The sequence below is a fragment of the Diabrotica undecimpunctata genome, chromosome 1 (genome assembly GCF_040954645.1).
Source record: "Diabrotica undecimpunctata isolate CICGRU chromosome 1, icDiaUnde3, whole genome shotgun sequence".
NCBI lineage: Eukaryota > Metazoa > Arthropoda > Insecta > Coleoptera > Chrysomelidae > Diabrotica > Diabrotica undecimpunctata.
In genome coordinates, this window is record NC_092803.1 from 65535956 (window position 1) to 65544659 (window position 8704).

General features: G+C 35.8%; 1 protein-coding gene across 5 annotated transcripts in view; it reads right to left on the minus strand.

Annotated features, from left to right (window-relative positions):
• Positions 1 to 3602, minus strand: part of LOC140450210 (E3 ubiquitin-protein ligase RNF19A-like) — a 246140-nt gene extending 242538 nt beyond the window's left edge. For all 5 annotated transcript variants that reach the window (XM_072543693.1, XM_072543721.1, XM_072543729.1 and 2 more), the window contains exon 1: positions 3350 to 3602. The gene's annotated coding sequence lies outside the window, so the exon portion shown is untranslated. The remainder of the gene's footprint in view (positions 1 to 3349) is intronic.
• Between the last annotated feature and the right edge of the window lie 5102 nt (positions 3603 to 8704).

Sequence of the window (8704 nt, forward strand, 5' to 3'; positions counted from 1 at the left end):
TTTCATAAAAATATTGCTTTTAATCATATGTAATTAATATGCTATAGGTACACTAAATAAAAAATAAATTCTCAGCTACTGAAATGCTTCTCAGTGAAACTGATAGGGACAGCTAAATTATATGATAACTTAAGAGATCATGCATATGACTCATTTTATGTTTTCTTTGCTGGAGTATAATAAACTGATATAATTAAGCATCAAAGCATAGGCGTAATTATTAAATATACCCCCAAAAGAAACCTATGTACCAATTTTCAACAATGTACATAGTACTTTCAAGATAAAAAAGGCACATCTGCTAATCCCAAATACACAGAGTTCTTCCTTACACAAAGAGAAGTCTGTGCACCAAGCTTCAAGAATCTAGGACTTTTTCTTTAAGAATTATCTCAGAGATAGATGGATGCATGGACAAAGAACCAATTTCAATGAGCAACTGTGTGGTCCTTAACCCGCCATTACATGTGCTATGACCGAATCCCTCACCATATTTATTTATAAGCAATGACATGGTCTTAGCTAATACGATAACATTGACCATCAAGGAATGCGTTTAGCATTATTCATAAGGGGAGAAGGCAACATTTCAGAATATTTCAGGTGGTCAGTATGCTATGACACTTAATCGAAGTGACAGCCCTCGTCATATTATAAGGGTATTCCTCACTGTACATGCAATCACATTTTTGCAATTTGAAAGAAACTTTATGTTTTTGTTTAATATTTGAGTAAGTTTCATGTTATTGCATTAAAACATTATTATTGTTCGGTTAGGAAGCCATTGCCATTTTTAATTTGTATCTTTTAGTGAAATGTTATAGAACCAATGAACCGTTTGGGAATTCGAGATGAAGCATAGTCTCTAGAAATAAAATGAGAATCTAATAAATGTGTCTCTTATCCTAAAAGGAAGAACAGTAAAACAGACAAAGTATAGGAAGCCAAAGTGTGGAAACCTGATTTGTAAGGAAAACACAAATTTTTTTGTGTAATTAATGTTGGGAAATTGAGGAAGAATATGCACTCATTATCTTTAGATACATACATTACCTTTAAAGCTTTTCATTTGTGTATTCATTATGTTATTTATCTATAATCTAATTATAATTGATTTATTTATTCGCTATTTCTAAACTTTTGTTTATGATAGATATTTACAGCACAATATTTTATACCTTTATTTTGTTACATTAATAAAAATATTTTGATTTATAGGACATTCTATTATATGTAAGTATAAACCACTGTAATTTTATAGATGCTGACATTCATTCTTCCTCGAAATAAGTGGAATTGATGTAGGTGAGCCAGGTGAGGGTAACACTCATATGTGTGCAACTACATTAAAATAGAAGATGTGTGTAATGGTGTGTTAATAAACCCACCACAACAAAGTAAGGAAGAAACTGATAAATAAGTATAAACCACTGTAATTTTATACATGTTGACATTCATTCTTCCTCGAAATAAGTGGAATTGATGTAGGTGAGCCAGGTGAGGGTAACACTCATATGTGTGCAACTACATTAAAATAGAAGATGTGTGTAATAGTGCGTTAATAAACCCACCACAACAAAGTAAGGAAGAAACTGATAAATTTCTTAAATATCACAAAATTTTTTTATCTGTAACTTTTTGGTAATCTTTATCTACCACAAATTAAATAGATTTCTCCCTTACAATCTGAGTAACTTATGTAGTTCAAGCACTGTGGGTTTGAAAACATATGTCACACCTGCGGTTTTACTAATGCATACCATCAGCTAGGACAGTAATGAGGGGGTAATCTTGTCAAGGAATTTTTTTAATTTAGTAGAAGCAAAAGGGGTCAGAAGACATGCTTTTTATAACATTTTCTCATTTATCTCAAAAACTATTGATGTTACTGAAAAATCTTAAGCATAAAAATAAGTTAACTTTCCTATGATAATATAAACATTTAAAGTTCAAATATTGTCCTCAATTATAAGACATGCAAAAAATGTAGTTTAAATGTTTTTATTGTTTATGACTATACCAAATATTAATATAGATTTGTAACTGCAGAAAAGTATTCCAGATTATGACCTAACCAAAGCTGTTCGAAGTGAAATATGTAAATGGCCTTTTTTAAAAAACTGATTACCTGTAACTTTTACTAGAAATACAAACACTAGAGCCTTCATACTACTGATATGGTATTGTTGGTTTTACCATCATGTTATACATCCAATATAACAACACATCCGATTTTAGATTCCACAATTTTCCATGAGTGTGTCTGGTTATTATTAAGGTAGTCGCTACTCTCTTGATTATTTGTTCTAACTACTAATTCCAAGTAAACCTCATATTTAGATTGTTTGTACTATTCAGGTTTATACACTCATTCTACAATGAATTCTGAAGTTTGGTCCTAAGCACCACCATCAGGCCCATGGCACTAAATACATTGACAATACCTTGGAGGGGGGCTACAAGAATTCCCAAGAGTCCCCAGGAGTATAAATAAAACAAAGATAGAATTGAAATAGAGAAATGGTCAAATGAGTTACAAAACAATAATAATTAGAAACATACAAAATGATAACATGTTAAATATGAAACAACTAACCAATAGCAAATATACCTGCACAAACATCCACAATAAAAAAATGGTTATTGCATCTAAAAAAGCATTATCTATATATACCTAAATTATAATTTTGGCCAGTAATTGATAATAAACACAGAATGGACAATAGAAGTATCACCAATATAATTTATTGAGTAAGAATAATGCAAAATGGAAGAAAAGGAAAATTAAGGAAAACCGAACAAACAAACAAAATTGGACAACTCATAAGTAACTTAAAAAAAATGAATACATAAATAAGAAAACATACCATCAGTGCTTTCAAGAATAAAAAGATGACTTTCCCAGAATGAAATATTTTCTAATTTTCCTTGTTTTCTATTTTATATTTTAACCTTCAAACATCCATATTATGCTAGGATGTTATTAATAGCTCATTGCCCATGATAATGATAAGGAGAGTAATCAAAAGAAAACATATCAACTATGAAGAACAGAGAAAGTAACTTTTGTTTTTTTTTTCTAATTGTGAAGATAATAAAATAGTTTTACTATACTGTTTACTTCAAATCTTGGGCTGTAATAAGTAAAAACTTTCTACATAAAATTTCATATAAGGACAAAATAGAAATACACCTTACAACCTATATAAGTAATTTGTACTGCATATACCATAGTAGTTATTAATATAAATTGTTTAAAAGCAGGTCAAATAATAACTGTAGTCAATCTATATCTGTAGAGCTTAATTTTTTACTAGAAAAAGCATTAGTACCAGTTTAAAAAACTTACCTTATTCTGTATTCGTTGTATCAAGACAGATACTAACATATGTACACAAATATTATCAATAAGAGCTGCACAAACACTACAAATGCGCCGTTTGCATTAGCGTTGAGAATATCAAAACAAAACTAATAAAAATTAATCATAAAACCAGAACACTTAGCTAGTACATGTTCTCGATATTATTATTTTCGCGTAGTGACAAATAACACCTTTGATAGATCCCTACGACAGCTCACAAAACACTGATTGAAAATTGAAATATGAAAGGTGAATAAAAAAATGACAAATGCAAGTCAAGGTTGCCACCACTTTCTCTCGCAATTGTTACCAATGTACAAAAACTAATACATACGTTAATATTTTATCAGAGAAAATGGAAATGCTGCTACACGTAAATATATTGTTCATAAACTAAATTCGGAATAAAGCAGAGAATATTTTGTAAAATAAAATAATAAATCGTATAAACCACTATGTTTATGGAAATATTTATAGTATAGTTAACCGTAAAGTGTGTTGCATATCTGCAAATTATTTCTGCTACATGAGACAGTTTTATAAAATAATTTTTTAAAGGTAAAACTGAAGACTGAATTTCAAAAAATTTACCTCTCTTGAAGGTAGTAAATTATGACGAATTGTAAATAGTTCAATTCATTATCCACAGCATTATTGCATTAGCACAGTTTAATGCATATACTGTAGTAGATATTACTTCCTGTTGTCTCATTTGAGTAATATAAAATGTTTTGGAGTTATGTTTTCTCCTTGGGGGATCCCTAAGTCGGTCTCAACTCCACAATCAATAACATTGTTAATTAAAGTATAGGGTTACTCATAGTATAGGGTGTCAGCTGAGTCTAGAGCCATTTAATTAAAAATATAATGACGAATGTGTTCACATATTAATCATTACGAAATATAGTCATATATTATAATTTAATTCTATGTATTCTGCAACTTTGAGAAGTTTTGCAAACTGTTGACGCCAAAATCTTGTGCTTGTGATTATATTAAATAAAAACTCTATTTAATTTGAGATCACGCACCAACACTTGAGTGTGTGATCTAAAATTTTATATTCATTGCTCCTGTAGTAAATACAAGTTGGTTGCGTGCAATTTAGCAAGCTGTTGATGTCAAAATATTGTGCACTTGTGATTATAATAAATGAAAAATCTATTCACCTATAGGAAGTACATGCAGAGGCCTACCGCCAATTAGCTGGTTCAATGGAGTTAAGACCGACTTAGGGATTCTAAAGATCAGAAGATGGCAACACGTCGCCAGAAACCAAACAGAACAGCGACGAATCTTAGGCCAGGATCCACAGAGGATTCTCACACAGAGGATAGGTAAAAGATTGAGTTCAGCCTGTTCAAAGAAGTCCATGGTGACTCACAATGTATGGTCTTGCGATTTTCTGCTGAAAAATTGGATGTTGGAGTGTCTGAAGATAAGGTATTACATGAGATTCCATAATTTGTTCTACGTATCGCTGAGATGTCATGATCCCTCTGACAAAAACTATATGTCTCTTTCAACCATAACCCCAATAGTGTGGTGCACATCCCATTTGACAAAAAGTTGTGGATTTCGTGTCATTCCTGGTCCCAAGCTAATCGTTTTCTGCATCATTCAAGATGATTACGTCGGGTAAGAGGTAGCACCCAGTGTGGCCAAAACTAAAAAACGCCGCACCTGCGAATTCGAGAATAAATTGTTCGCATTCCAATTGATCTTTAATATTCTGCAAACCATTGATTTGCAATAGACCTGGTAGCGGAGAAGCGGCCTCTTAGAGCCATCAACTTTAAGCGATAATCCTGACACTCTGTTGTTATTCGGCGCCGCCCAATCTTCCTGTTCGACCTTCTGGACGCCATACCCGATAGCATAAACTGGTGTAAACCCTATTTCTCAAAAAGAAAATCTACCCAGAGGTGTTCCAAATATTTGGCGGTGGCTTCTTTTACGCCAAGTATCAAACTCTCTTAGTTGAAGAAAATTTGAGCGTCTTCGTATTCTAGGGATTATAAATGACTTTCAAAAAAACCAAGAAATGTACACCTCTAAATTTTGATCGGCAATAAACTTAAAAGTTAAAATTTTTAGTGGTTAGCAAATTTGAAAAAAAAAACGATAAAAAAACGAAAACCTAAACTGATATGATAGTTAGTTATCCTCTGCCTCGGATCGACGATACATTGGCTGGAAGTAAATTGTTTTCTACTTTGGATTTGAAGTCTGGATGCTGGCAGGTAGAAATGGACACAGTAGATAAAGAGAAGACAGCCTTCACCACAGGATCTGGATTGTGGCAATTCAACGTTATGCCATTTGGACTCTGTAATGCTCCTGCGATATTTGAGAGGCTTATGGAAAATGTGTTGAGAGGATTATCTTGGAAAACATGCCTGGTTTATCTAGATGACATAATCGTCTTAGGGGAGACATTTGAAGACCATCTGAAGAATTTAGAAAACGTTTTTAATCGACTTAAAGCTGCCCAATTGGTGTTAAACCCCAAGAAGTGCCAGCTATTTCAAGGTAAAGTCAATTATCTGGGTTATATAGTCAGTAAAGAAGGAGTGGCCGTGGATAAGGGAAAAATCGATTCCATTAAGGAACCGTTGGCCAGAACCAACGGACAAACATCAAGTGAGAAGTTTTCTTGGACTATGTACTTACTACCGGAGGTTTATTAAGAAGTTTGCAGATATCGCTAAGCGATTAACGCGACTTACAGAGGAAGCAGGAGATTGCCGCTGGGATACAGACTGCCAAAATGCCTTTGAGACCTTGAAAAAGCATTTAATCACAGCATCAATTTTAGGATATCCACTGCCAAAAGGAGAGTTCATCTTAGATACAGACGCAAGTAATGTGAGAATTGGAGGAGTGCTATCTCAGATTCAAGGAGGACAGGAACGAGTCCTTGGATTTCTTAGTAAAGTTCTTTCAAAACCTGAGCGGAATTATTGCATTACGAGAAGAGAACTTCTAGCAGTAGTGAAATTAGTAGAGCACTTTTATCAATACCTCTACGGAAGGAAGTTTTTAATCCGAACCGACCATGCCGCCCTTAAGTGGTTGATGCAGTTTAAGAATTCAGAGAGTCATATAGCCAGATGGATAGAACGACTCCAAGAAAACGATTTCAAGATTGAACACTGGGCTGGAGTTAGCCACAGAAACGCTGATTCTCTTTCCAGAAGGCCATGCCCAGCAGAGTGTTCTCACTGCAACAAAACGGAATCCAAGGAAGCAGCAGTGCTAAGAACAACGATGGTCAACGACGATTGGACGCCTACTAAGATAGGGGAAGAACAAGAGAGAGATCCAGTCATACAGAAAATTCGAAAATGGAAAGAGGAAAACCGTCGACCACCTTGGAAAGAAATATCAAACCTATGCTCAGTAGTTAAGGCGTATTGGGTTCAGTGGGACTTGTGCTACGAGTAACGGGCCTCACCGAAAAAGGAGAGTTCCTATGAGACAATATAATGTTGGAAGCCCATTTGAAAGAATAGCTTTGGACATCGTGAAAATGGAGGCAAGTACATGTTGGTAGTAATGGATTACTTCACTAAGTGGGTCGAGATTTACCCACTTCCAGACCACCGTTGCAGATAAGTTGATCCAAGAATATATCAGCCGATTTGGAGTGCCTTTGGAGATCCATAGTGACCAAGGAAGGAACTTCGAAAGCGATCTATTCCAAGGAATATGTGATAGACTAGGCATGAAGAAAACAAGAACTACAGCGTATCATCCGCAATCGGATGGTATGGTAGAACGGATGAATAGGACAATTGGCAAGTATTTGAATGAGATGGTGTCCGATAATCAGCGAGACTGGGACCAATATCTTCCGTTCTTCACAATGGCCTACAGATCTGCTGTTAACGAATCAATAGGCCAGACACCAGCCAGAGTCCTATTCGGACGCGAGATGCGACTACCTTGTGATCTAGAGTTTGGGTATCGACCTGGAGAGGATGTAGCAGGTGAAGATTATGTGATTGAATTACGAATTTCGAAGAAGAATGGACGATGTACACGAGTTGGTCCGTTCCCATCTTCAGATCGCTAGCAACCGAATGGACAAACGGTACGATACGCAAGCTTTAGAAGAACGCAAGGCGTGCTTTAAGAAGAACGACAAAGTCTGGCTCCATAATCCCAAGAAGCGAAAAGGTTGTTCTCCCAAGTTGCAGCAGCTTTGGGAAGGTCCATACCTCATTATGGAGAAGATCAACGATGTCATCTACCGAATAAGCAAGATACCGAGGGGAATGCCGATGATAGTACACCATAACCGGCTGGCGTCTTTCGAAGGTGTCCATGACGTAGATGAAGAAGTGGAAGTAAACCAAGTCCAAGATGTGTCTGACCTCACGTTTGAGGAATTCATGGGGGCCTATGGAGGTACCGATAAAGCACGACATGGTGTTACCACTGAAGAAAAGCAAGATCTACTCGCGCTTCCCGATGAGTACTCACTGGCGCTTACCATCCCGGCCAGTATCAAAGACGCACCAGGGCCAGCAACCGTCTTTCGAAGGAAGTTCGGTCGAGTTGCAGAACTTCAATGGCAAGTGACAGCTCCCGGGAAAGTCTTGAAACTCCAAGATGCATCACGTTACCTTTTCTACCTGGTAACAAAAGACACTGCCCGTGACCAACCTACCTTACTTACTTCAATTGAGAGAGCACGTACTAGAGTCCGACGTCCAAAAGTTAGCCATGCCAAAGTTAGAGTGCTGCCAATTAAATTGGAGGGTTATCCGAAGTATGGTGGAGAAGATCCTTAAAGACACCGAAGTCCAGGTGTTAGTCTGTTGCAATCCGCATAGTTACTGGTGCGAAGAGAAAACCGTCTATTGTCATTTATATACAACTGGAAGTTGTAAAAGAGGGTCCAGTTGCCGATACCAGCATACCGTTCCAGTTCCACTCCCGACAAGGTTCCAGGAGGAACCATCTTTTAAGAGGGGGACAATGTTACGATAAATAATGACTTATTTAACCTGTAAACATTTTGTTATTCTCACTTTTGTTCTAGTGTATTCTCCGACCCGCTAGAAACCGGTCTGGCGTTCCCTTTCATTCGAGGCAATTCAGGGGTTGACACAGGTCAACATATGTGGGCTTCGAAGGGATTCCTGAACAACGGCTGTTTGATATATATAGCGGAACTTTCATTATGTGAGGCAGTCTGAAAAATATAATCGAGTCGATTTTCGAATTGTAACGCGGAAATATTGTAAATAAATAATATAAATTAAAGTAGTTGTGATAAGTGTAAGAATATTGTATATATATATATATATATATATATATATATATATATAT